The sequence below is a fragment of the Micromys minutus genome (genome assembly GCF_963924665.1).
Source record: "Micromys minutus genome assembly, chromosome: 24".
Classification (NCBI taxonomy): Eukaryota; Metazoa; Chordata; class Mammalia; order Rodentia; family Muridae; genus Micromys; species Micromys minutus.
The window spans coordinates 44,645,476-44,657,858 of NC_137959.1; the positions used below are offsets into that span (position 1 = coordinate 44,645,476).

At 56.2% G+C, this 12,383-nt stretch overlaps 1 protein-coding gene across 6 annotated transcripts in view; it reads right to left on the reverse strand.

Moving 5' to 3' along the window:
* Positions 1 to 11,445, reverse strand: part of CBFA2T3 (CBFA2/RUNX1 partner transcriptional co-repressor 3) — a 51,001-nt gene extending 39,556 nt beyond the window's left edge. For 4 of the 6 annotated variants that reach the window (XM_080937182.1, XM_080937181.1, XM_080937180.1 and 1 more), the window contains exon 1: positions 11,148 to 11,278. The gene's annotated coding sequence lies outside the window, so the exon portion shown is untranslated. Of the gene's footprint in view, positions 1 to 11,147 lie in introns of all 6 variants that reach the window. The other 2 variants (XM_080937186.1, XM_080937185.1) reach the window with 1 other exon arrangement.
* Positions 11,446 to 12,383: the final 938 nt, after the last annotated feature.

Sequence of the window (12,383 nt, forward strand, 5' to 3'; positions counted from 1 at the left end):
CACCCTGCCAGCCGGGATTTCCTGATCCAAGGCTGCCAAGCAGGCGCCTTTTCTCAGAGTGTCTTGGGTGGGGGGGTCTGGCCTGAGCTGCCTCTGCCATTTCCACTCTGTTGCTCTAGGACTCTTTGGTCAGGGCATCAGGGACAGCCACACGCAGCTGCTGGATGGCAAAGGCTGGAAGGCAGGAACATAGTAGGGCTTCGCCCAGCTAGTCCTGGTTCAATCTACTGCCGAGCCCAGAGGGAATGGTGCCAGCACTATGTACGGGGCACACGGATGCTGGGTGCCTCAACGGGCCCTTACGGTTTGAATACACCGTACCGCACCTGAGGCAGGTGTCCGAGGCTTCACATCTTCTCATCTGCTCCTTCCAACACCACCTCAACGCCATACAGACAACGTCCGCTTGCTAGTTTTCAAGGAAGGAGGAAGCCTTGCTCGCCTCCCCTGGGGAGCATCATAGTTAGTCATCATGACCTCCAAGCCGGGCTTGCCAAGGACTGAGACCCATCCAAGGTCAAATTCCCAGGACTGGTCAGAGACGAGGGGAGATGACATTTTGGCAGCACAGCCTGTGCCCCGGGCAAGACGACAGCTTATCTAACCCTCCCAGCCCGCACTCGGGAGGTGATAAGGATGGGACCGGAAAGGGTTTTCCAATCTCCACTTCATAGATAGGGAAACAGAAGCCCAGGGAGGGTGAGGTGCTGCCCGTGCGCACAGGGTCTGCCTGCTCCATACAGGCCCTCGTTCACGTGGCTGCCTGGCGCTAAATAGTGCCCACCAAATCTCCCACACCCTCCCTCCTTGGCAAGATTAGGGGGCTGAGATGGGCCACAGAGCAGGAAGATGAGGGAGAGACAGCGTCTGGGTTTGAGTCAGCGTCAACTTCGTGGAATGGGGCATCTTTGGTATTCTTACTGGGAAACAGGGGGCCCTCCCTTCTGCTGGGAGCTTGGGGGCACACAGGCCTTTCTGCCCTTGCTAAGGGCCAGCCTCTCCTAAGCAGTGCCTCCTGAGCTCCCACTTGCAGGGGTCCAGATCGGCCTCCTGCTGCAGAATCACACAGCAGCTGCAGCTGGAGTGCCCGTCTGGAGCGGCTGCAAGCCACACTTCCTGCAAACACCAACTGGTTAGTGTGAGGGTCTGAGCTGCTTCTGCTCTGAGCCATAAGGTACAAATCCTATACAGACGCGGAGACTGCAGACACACTGTGCATCGGCCACACTGTGCGTCACAGGAAGCGGAGGCTGCGTCTTCAGTACAGTAGCTATCGGGTGGTCCTGTGTCTGAACTCCCTAAGGTCAGTCATCTACCACCTAGGAGGCTCTCCAGAGAACGAGAGAATCCTTACGTGGCCCATTGTGCAGGCCTGTTCTGGAGACAAGGATGTACCTGGGATGCGGAGGGTCCACTCTTGGGTCAGCATTGTTGGTTTACTTGCCTGTTTGTTTGAGATGACAAACCCTCATTCTAGCCCAGCCAACCTGGAAACTCACTTAATAGCTCAGATTACCTTCAACCTCTGGCCCTCAGCCTCTTGGGTGCTGAGACCAAAAGCATAAACTGCTGTATAGTAAAAGGTCTCAGGCTCACCTACCCGGCCCTGGATCTGGGGGGCATACAGTGATCCCCGCAGATAAAGCAAGGACCCTGGAATTATGTGTAGAGAGGCACATTTGCTAGTCTTGAGCATCAGTGTCTCCCACTGGTCATGTCTAAAGGGTGGGGGCATCCATACCATCTCAGCTGCAGATAGACCATGTCACAGTGGACACACAGAGAGACCCTAGAGCCACACACCTCTCCCTTCCCAGCCTTAGGGCAAGGGATGGTCCACAGGCATAGGAACTGTTTCATGCCCTATTCCAGTCAGTCTCCCCTCCTGGCCCTGGGAAGGTTCCAGGCAGGCAGATGGGCCTGGTGTTGGTGTTGATGCTGGTGCAGCTGCTCTCGGGGAGCTGTGGGGCTGGCGAAGCTGCCTACTTTTCCAGCGGGAACCTTACGGGTATTTTGACTCATCCCACCAAATGGTCTCAGGGGACCTTGAGATCTGGGGGCGGAGCCTTTGGGGAATTTTCCTGGGAAGAGGCGCTTGCCAGGCATCTGGCTCTGGGATAGCTTTCATTTAACAGGAATGACAACAGAGTGTCACAGAGGGCATAGAGCTGCCTGAGGTCACTCCACGGAGACTCTCTAGGGATCCACGGGTGTGTACAATAGCCAGAAATGCCAACATGCATGGAAACCTGGCCGGACACTTTTCTGAGCAGAGAAGCAGATAGCAAAAGGAACCAGTGTGTTGTAGTCTGTCTCACAATCCTCATGAGGATGTTCTTAGGACAGAGGTCTGTGTGTGTGAGAGAGAGGGAGGGGGAGAGGGAGGGGGAGGGAGGGGGGGAGGGAGGGAGACAGACTCATCAGGTTCTTACCTTGCCTACATCTTTCTTGGCTATGGGAGGGCTAAGGACCACCGCCTGTATGCTAGAGACTCACTTTTCCCATCAGAGAAGACAGTGACCCCACACTGAGATCGGGTATAGTGGTTAGCTTTAACTATCAACTCAATACATCCTAAAGCCATCCACGAGGAATTCCTATTGCTCAGATCAGATAGGCTTTTGGACATGCCTGAGGGCACTGTCCTGTTTGTTACTGAAGGTGGGCAGGTCCACCCTACTGTGGGAGGCACCATTCCCTAGGCAGGTGGCACTGAACTATGTAAGAAAGCTGGTTGTACATAAGCTAGCCTGCAGGGCAGCTAGCAAGCAGCGTTCCCTGTGCTTCCAGCTGTACATCTTTGACGGTTCTACTTCCTTGGAGGTTATACTTTGTGGAGTAGCAAGCAAGCCTCTTCTTAGCCTCTGCCTTGAGTTTCTACCCTTTGTGATGAACTATGACTTGGAACTGTTAATGTGAATAAACCCTGCTTTTTTGGTTATGGTGTTTTATCCTAGACCAGAAGGGACCTGGAACAACCAGTGATAGTCAATGCACCTGGTGTTTCTTGGGGACGTGGGATGCTACTACTACCCAGGGCAGAGTGGTTCTGGGGCTTAAAATCTGGGACAGGATCCTTTGGCATCATCTTTTTTCACTGAAGGTGGAAGGGAGGGTCATGCATACATACACCAGGAGAGTGCTCACCACTGAGGTATAGCCCAAGGCTCCTCCCCTAAAGTATAGCATCACAAACTTCAGTCTGCCATCACCTTCAGGATGCCCGAGGGTTACAGCATCCTAGCCAGATCTCCCTAATACTGACCCCTGTTCCACAGGGCAATTTTTAAGATCTGGGCACCCATTTGGGTCCCTGTGATTGGTGGCAGTCCCCAGGCCAAGCCTTGGGGTGCATGTTTATTGTGTGTAATGTCAGAGCAGTGACCCACGGTTGACCCCATCCCTTTATCTCAAGAGTGTGGTGAGCGTCCACCAGACCAAGCATGCGGCTGTAGGGAGATTAGTAGATAGGAATCTTCATTAGAGACAAACTGGCTGCTGGCTTGAGGTTTGAGGCTACAGACTCATAAATCTCAGTTTCCCCATCTGTAAAGCATATCATTCGTACCTTCTGGGTGGGAGATTGGGTGAGAGATCACTCTATCAGATCCTTGGGTACTTCACTGTCAAGAGGGCTAACGAGAAACACCCATTGCTCTTTCCGGGGTTGTGACTTATGCCTGCTGAAGCCGGGTCTCCACAGCACCACAGGGTGATCTCCCAAGCACTTCTCAACTCCTCTCTTCTTGCTCACCCCGAGTGCTTCTGCACCCCAAATCTCCTCACTGTTCCTCCCGTGTGTCAGGCATGTTCCTGCCTCGGGGTCTTTGCACAACCATAAACTCTTTGTAGAGCGGCTGGTTATTGGCTCTGTCCCTCTTGCGGGTTTCTGAACAGTTCCTTTACTAGGAGAGTAGCCAGCCAGGGACCTCCCATAGCCCAGGCTGAAACTCCATCACTTACCCTTCCACTTGCTGTCCCTCTCAGGCACAGGGCAGCATCTGCTGGGTTCTGCCTGTAGCAGGTGCCTGCCAGTCATTGTCAAAGGACCAGTCTCTACCTACTGCTCTTTGCTGTAGCTGAGGATGGGTCTCGGGGTGGAGCAGAGGCTGCTACAGGACTCCATCCATCTAGAGAGTCCTTGCCCATCTGTGAGTTTGTGAGTGCAGCTCCAGGCTAATATCTCAGATGAGGGGAGCCAAGGGCTCCTTGAAACCCTTGGAGCTACTCCACAGCCATGCTAACTAGGGTCCCCACGTGCAGCCCACTCCTGAGTGGGCAGTCGCACAGGAAGTATGGAGCTCCCATATCATTCTGCACATTGAGAGGTTCACTGCTTTCAGATCTGGGGAAGAGTAAAAAACCAATCAGCTCACTGTGTTTCCATGGGATCTGGTCCTGGGATTCTGCCCTCTCTCCAGGAGCTGGAGGAGGGGTTGGGCCTTGAGGGCATCTTCTCTTCCCCACCAGCTTCCTGTGTGTGCCCAGAGGTCAGCCTGACGCTTGCCTCCTCTTTCAGCAGGCGGGACAGTTCACCAGACAGCACGGCTGCTCAGACGTCCACCCGAGGCCACACGGAAGGCTCTGCGGGACTCCAAGGTCAGCTGAGGAACCACCGTGGCTGCAGCACCAACTCCCACTGCTCAGGTTGCTCCAGGCTGAGCTTCTGATGCACTAGTGGTCCCAGTGGCTTAGGCATGAGAGACTCAGAGGACATGGGGCAAGGATGCCATCCCCATGAACTCGGTCCCCATTCTGCCCCAGAACCTGTGAGCATAGCAAGACAGCCATCTTGTGAGGTCACCTGTTCTGTCTATGTAAACAGGTGGATTCTGAGGTCCCCAGTGAGCTGCTGCTCTCTCTGTCTGCACCTTTCCTCCCTCTGCACCTGTGGGGGCTAGCTCCACCTGGTATGATCCCTCAGGAGATGTCTATCTGGGAGGTCAGCAGTTTCAGGAACATCTAGTCCAAGCTGCCTTCTGGGCTGGTGGGCCTGAGATACCAAAGCTGTGCCACCCTGCAGGTACGGGATAGGGTACAGACAGAGAGGGAACAAGCATACAGGATTCAGGAAGCGATGCTCCCTCTGTGGGAAGCTCCTAGCCAGCAGGAACACTGCAGGTGAACAAAGACCTATTGCAGACCCTTCCATCTCCAAGTGAGGTGGGCTTGGAACAGACAAAACCTGACCCTCGGAGGTACCTGGATAGGCAGCTGGCTGGTCCTGATACAGCACAGCATGAGGTGGATCCTACCACTGAGAAAATAAAGCAGAGGAGGCGAGTGTGGGCAGGTGCCACCAAAGAGACATCTGGGGAAGATGGGGACAGGAGAGTCGTACAGGCAAAGGGACTGGCATGTCTGGGAAACAGAAGGAGACAGAACGGAGCAAGTGGCCAGCGAGATATGAGGGTCATAACGTGGTCTAACAATCTGTGGCTCAGCTTCCTTCGCGGAGGGGTACATGCAATCGGCATTGGTGGCGATTCCCCTGGTTGCGCACACAGGAGAGACTTGGGAACCAGGGCAGAAGCAGGGAAGCTAGGAACAAAACTGGGTTTAGAACATCTGGTCACAGAGCAGGTGCTGGGGAGCCCAGTGGCTGTTTGTGGAATCAAACACAGTGACAGCTTGCAAGCAGAAATACTGTTGTTCAAACAACCCCCTACAGGCACTGGTCAGGCGTCCCTTAACCAGCAGGGGACCTTGGGTGGCACCTGTCCCTAGCAGAGAGAACCACGTAACCACACAGCCAGGCCTAGCCACCAGGCAAGTGGCTTTTCTCTTTGGTTTATCCTTTGAAAGCCAGAGAATATGGACCCATAAAGTCCACTTTATGGGAACCTGCCCGATGTTCCCAGTACCACAGGTCAGGGATGGAAACAAGACACATTTTCAACAGAACTCACATGTCTACACAGCGGAACATTATCCAGTTTTAGAAGTTGGGCATGGAGCTGCACACTTAATCCTAGCATTTAGGAAGCTGAGGCAAGTGGATCTCTAAGAGGTCTATACAGAGAGTTCTAGGCCAGCTAGAGCCACACAGTGAGAACCTGTGTGAGGAGCAGAATGGGGGAGGGACAGACATTGCTATAACCGAAAGTACTTTGGAGATACAAATGGTTGCCAATATGCCACACTTGGTGTCTGCACTGTGCACACACATACACCTCTGCCCTGCACAATCCTCACTTGCTTGCACACGTGTACACTAAGGTCCCCATAGCCCTGCCTCAAAGTCACTGTTGTCCACTGTCTGTACAGTAGCTCTGCCCAGGTACCTTCTATAAAGCCACGCCGAGCCTTGCAGACTGGTTGATGGACTTCAGTAAGAGCTGGAGGTATCCTCTCTGCCGGATGCCTGCTACAGACTGACCAGGTCCTCAGTCACACAAACGATCAGCCGAGGACCCCTTCATCTCACCTGGCCCACACTTCCAGCAGCATGGCCCTGTGACTTCTGTCTGTGTGTTTCGGGGCCTCCCCAGGCTCCTTATGGAGATCTTTCCCAGTTGGGAGGAAAGCCTTGGGTATGTAGGCCACAGTCCTCCCTGGCAGAGGCCTCAGCTAAACTTCTGCAAGGCCACTCTGGGTCCCCGGGTACAGTACACCCTGCAGCACACACCACATCTTCAGAGCCACAGTGGCCAGTGAAAGCATCACGTCTCCTCCCTTCAGGGTATGCTCTACTAGCTTTCCCTGGTTTCCTTTCCACCACTGGTGTTCAAAGGGTACAACGTACACAGAGCCCCAAGGCAAGGCTCGGCTCCGTGTTCTCCTGCTGTCTCCATGAGGGGAGAGGTACTGTGCAGGAGACGGAGGCCATGTTGCTCACTAGAACAAGAGAGCAAGCTTTCAGCTCGGGAGTCAGGAAGAGAGCAGGGAGACCTAGGTATGGCTACCTGATGCTCTTATCTACCTCAGACCCAGAGATAACACTAGGTGTTAAGAGTGGATAGGACAGTCTGTTCCCCCAACAGACATATTTGAAATCAAGAGGCACAGAGAGGGCAAGTACTTTGAAACATATCACACAGCTGTGAGTCCCTAGAAGCCAAAGCACTGTCCCTTTCCTTTCTCAGGACAGGAGAGAGATTCTACAGATGGGTAGCCCCTCTGCTCCCATGAATCTCTTGCCACTTGGGTATATAATACAGGACCTGTCACAGTCAAATCAGGTGTTCTTTGGGCTGTCTTCTAGATGATCCAGTGGGGTGAACTTCCTTCTGATTCCCTGTCAACCTTGGCTACTGAGATACAGGACAGCCTGGGAGACTTGAAGCACGGTAAACTGTCCCCAAGAGGCTGACAGGGAGGCAGAGAAGTACAGAAGGAGCTGCAGGCTAAGCTCTAGGAGTCTTGGCCTGGAGATATCTTCCTTATTATAGCCAAATTCATCTTTGTTTTCCTTTCCCGGTGACATCTGGCTTGCCCTGAGGTCCCACAAATTACAGAAAGCAGGAGCTTGAACTTCTGTTTTATTGCCTCAGGAAGTGTGCTGTCGTCTGCCAAGCTGCCCTCCACCTGGTCTGGCTGAGCACAGAGGTGGAAACTAGGAACGGAGTGCTTACCGCTCCCATCATCTTAGGTACGCACCCGGATGCCAGGCTCTGCCCAGCCTTGCCTGCTGGGGCTCACGGCCATCTCTACCAAGAACTGGGTTCTACACAAGAGGAGCCCTGCGACCTTGCTCTCACAGACTGCTCCAGGCTGGGGACCCTCAGAAACAGAACTGCGTCTGTGCCCAGGAAGGCTGGGTGAGGGGCCCACCAGGATAGGAGGATGTTCACTCAATTGGCCGAGGAGACTGGGCAATATATCGAGTGACTGCTTTATTGGGGGTCACAACTGAACCTTATGCCCCTGGTCTGGTCTAAAGGCTGGGTATCCTTGGAGCTGTGGCTTATCCCCAAAGTCCTGAACCTCTCTGGTCCCCCAAAGTCTTTTCCCTTTAGGGCACACAGCTGGCCAACTCTCATACACACAGACTCTGCATGACTGTTAACCAACTCATTCATTGGGTCAGAACTCAGGGGAACCCCAAGTGTCCATCAGCCTCTGGCATCCAAAGGGCCTCTCTGAGTCTGTAAAGTGGGCCAGTGACATTGGCCAGTCTGGGTGACAAAGTTGAGGTGGACTGTACCCTGGGTTATTTCGGTCATCCGCCTCTGCATAGCATGGAGCAGGCTTTTAGTCCACAATAGCAAACACTCTCCAGGGCCAGATACGTACAGGCAGAGTAGCTTCAGCAAAGCTCCACTACTGACCACCTTCAGGGGACCTCTGTGTGTGTGTGTGTGTGTGTGTGTGTGTGTGTGTGTGCACGAGACACTACCCAGTGGTTGCAGATTTATCCTGCAGAGGGTTTGTGTCCTTTGCAATAGTGAAACACTGTCCCCGTGGTTTTCAGAGGGTTTTGAGTGACATCCAATCCCCCCACCCAGTCCCATGAGGTCTGAACAAGACTGGCCCAGCTTCACGAAGGCCAACATTGTCAGCAATGTGGCTCACCAAGGACTGTAAGGCAACTGTACCCCACTTGCCTGAAGCAGCCCAGCAGAGGGCTCCCCACTCATAGCTCTAACCCTGGTCACTTGCAGCCCTTGGGATGCTGAGGAGAGGACCTGACAGGAAGAAGGCTCCTAGGACACAGGCATTTGGGTTATCATCAAACTCACCCCACCAAGTCTGCCTGGTCGGGCATAGGGATCTGGATAGAACAATGGGCTAAGTTCTGAAGATCACAGTCACGGCTAAAGAAGACGTGACCCTGCTGTGCAGCAGACAGACCTAGAGTCAGGCAAGTGAAGGGAACAATGGCCAAGCAAAGAAGATCCATAGAGCTGGTCCTCTGGCCCCAGGCACGGCCAGTCTGCAGCCTGCGTCGCTTGTCCCGGCATACACATGCACCCCCGTGCAGACATGAATGAACTAGGTGGGTTCTCTTCCGTCCTGATGGTGAAGGATATCTAGATCCATTTAATTCACCACCATCCCTACTGGCACGTGGGAGGCTGAGAATGAATCAGAACCCCCAAACTCATCCTGCAGCAGGGGGAGGGAAGACCATTCCAGAAGGTGGTGGGAAACGCCTCTCCTGACACACCCTCCTGTCTGCCTCAAAAGAGGCAGAAGCTAAGCCAGGTCCTCCAAGGTGGGCAAATCTACTGGCTCAGACCTTGTGGCCCAGTGACCCAGCCTGCCAGCAGTTCCAGACCCTTGAGCAGGAAGGAAAACGACTTTCTTTCAGTCATGCAGAAGTGAGAATATGTGGAGCCCAATCAGAGAGATTTCCTGGAGCTGGTAACCCAAATACATGGCTAACCCAGCAACAGAGGAAGAACCTGATTAGGGACCTCAAGGGCTGCTGGGTGGCCCACAGCAGCCCCAGAGCATTCTGCAAGGAGCTGTCCAGGGGTGTCTTCCATATGCCAGCTTGGGCTTGGCACACGGTAAAAGATGGTGGTGTGCCAGGTACACATGGCCTTCCCCCCTCTCCCCTCTCATCAAGATCACAGCACCTCCGGGGAGGGTGGATTCCGCCAGAAAATCAGTCCTAACGTGATATTCTCCCTTCCCATGTCTGTCTAGCTCCCGGGCAGCATCAAGCGCCACATCTGTTCCTTCTGTTCACAGGGTTCCTTCTTTCTCTTCTTTTCCCTCTCAATGCACAAGAGTGGCTGTGACCACCCCCCTCAAAAAAAATCCCAAATAGCGGCATTTTCTCAGCTTGGTGTTCTAAGAGTGTGCTTCCCAGTGCCAACTGGAGACAGACACATTTCTGGCTTCCGCCCTTCAGTGGACCGAGGTGGGGGGTGACATCATGACCCCAGTGTACCCCTATCAGAATCCCCCCCCACACACAACCAGAAACCTCTCACAGGGCTTTCCTACCTCTTCCCAAGCCAGGAGCCAAATGCATTCTGGCCAGGTACAGCTGAACTCCCTCAGACCAGCCCCCGGGGTCTTGGGGAGATGAGAGAGTCCCAGCCTTGAGAAGTTTCTGAAACCTTCCAGCAACTTGCAAAGGCAATGCCAGGGCACAGTGACCGCTCCCTTTGTCTTCTGCCAGCCCCATCCTCTGAGTGGCTGCCTGGGAACCTCCTGTTTCTGAGCGCTGGGAGGAAGCCCACACCCAGCCAGACATAATGAAGCCACATCCTGGCCTCAGGGTAGGAGGGACGGGTGTGACAGTTACAGGGACCAACCCTACAAACAGGAGCATGAGATCGTCTGTTATTTTGAGGAATTGGACTCTGAAAGTCAGCCTCTCAGTTCACACGATCAGATACTTCTTCTATTCATGGTGTGTGTGTGTGGGGGGGCGGTTGTCCAGCCAGCACTGTGGTCAAGAAGCCCAAACACACCAAGTTCAGGGCTATGAGTTGAAAGGCAGCGGCTCAAAGCCAGGAGCTGCCAGCCTGGCTGCCTTCTGCTCCACCTTAGTCAGCCCGACTCCGGCTGAATCTCCAGCCATCTGTCCCTCCGCGGTGCTCACACCTCCTCACACCTCCTCCCCGCTGTTCCCACAGCCTGGCTCTGGGCCTGCCCTACACACAGATGGACGGTTCCCAAAGCCTGTGAGAAGGATCAGAGCCGGAGGCTGTGCCTGCACCTGGCTGTCAGGACCCCAGGGAGGGCGGTCAGGATCCCCTCCCCACCATCAGGAAGGATGCTCAGCCCCAAGGCTCTAATGGCTGATTCAGGGACCAAAATAAGAGGGGGAAGGGCAGGAGAAAGCAGCAGCAGACCCTCTCCTGTCAGCTCCATCTCCCAGGAAGGTTGCCCTCCGCTTCTCCAGTCAGTCCTGAGCCCTGTCATTCAGGCTACCAGTCTTTGTCAGAAAACCTGACACCCCAGGGGGCGCTTGTGGGTGGTGGTTAGGGAGTCCGTACTCCCCCACCGACTCAGCTCCCACGTAAAGATTAACCACACACTCTGGACAGGTCAAGCTCTCTGCTCACCTAGGGTGGATACACTCAGTCAAATGAGTGGGTAGAGTTGGCTCCACCCTACCGTGGGCACGAACTTTGTAAAGTGGCGGGGTTGGAGCGGGGGTGCACAGCGAGGAACCCCCGGGACGGCAGCCACCGGCAAAGTAGGTTGACAGCGGCGGCGTTGAACGGGGCAGAGGCGGCACTTACGGTCTGGAGCTCCAGAGGACCGTAGCTCTCTCGAAACCCGGCTCCCGAAGTGGCTTTTCCTTCTCACTGGGTCGCCACCTTCATAACTTGGGGGCGATCCGCACGCTGTCTTCTCGCGCTGCGCGGGGCTCAGGCGCGCGGCGGGGCCGGGGCGCGCGGGGCGACCGCCTGGGCCATGCCGAGTGCGTTCGGCCCCCAGCGCGGGAACAAAGCCCGCACGCCGCCCGGGCGGTTTCGGCCTCGGAGGCCGCCGGGTCCAGCCGCCGTGCCTTCGGCTCTGCTGCCGCGCGCTCGCCCGCGCGTCTCACGGAGCCCCGCGGCCCCCGCCCCGCGCGCTCCGCCCCCGCCTCCCGCGCCCCGCCGCCGCTGCGCCACCTGCCTCCAGCCCGACGCCCATCGCTCTCGCTCCGCCCCGGGGCGCCGGCCGCAGGAGAGAGGCCCGGTTCCGTGCGCCCGGCGCCGCCCAACGCCCAGAGCCGCTCCCGCCTCCACAGCCCGGGTGGCCGAGGGGCCCAGGGACGCACCCGGCGGACTTGGCTATGGGGTCCGACTCAGGACGTAGGGACCTCAGGAGCGCCAGGCCGCGCGTGGGACCCTACGTGCGGATGCAGGGGACCGGGGCCGTGGAGTGGGAGCGGGCCGAGGAGTCCCAGCGCGTAGCCAGTGCGTGCGGCGCGAGGCAACCCGGTGCGGGGCGGACTCCTCGCTGTGCGCCCCCGCCCCGCGCAGGCCGCGCCCCGGGAGGGCGGGCGAGCTGAGCGCACCGCGCACACCCACCTCGGAGCAATCGTAGCCCGACGGCCTCGCTGCTCCGGTAGCCGCGGTGTCTACTCTGGGACGGGAGGCGGGCGTCCCTCCTTCGGCCGCCGCAACCCCCCCCCCACCCTCTTTGCAAGCCCTTCGGGGGACCCGGGCCACCTGCGCGTTCTGCCGGCAGGGGGCGCGCTCCGCCTGCCGCGCTCGGCCTTGGTCCCCAAGGCGCCAGGCGACCTGCGGCAAGTGGGCTCAGGATCCCGCTCTCCCCACTGCCATCGGGGCTGGCGTTCGCATATGCTTTGCATTCGTTTGCATATCATTCATTTTAATGTCAACCTGAGGAAAAGCCCCCAGCCGCTGCTTCTGCTTGTCCGCGTCCTACTTTCTCTTCTTCCTCCGAGCCTGCTCCCCACCCACTTCACCCACTTTTTCTCAAGGCGCCTTGCGACAAGTCCCATGCGTTCCTTTGGTTAATACATT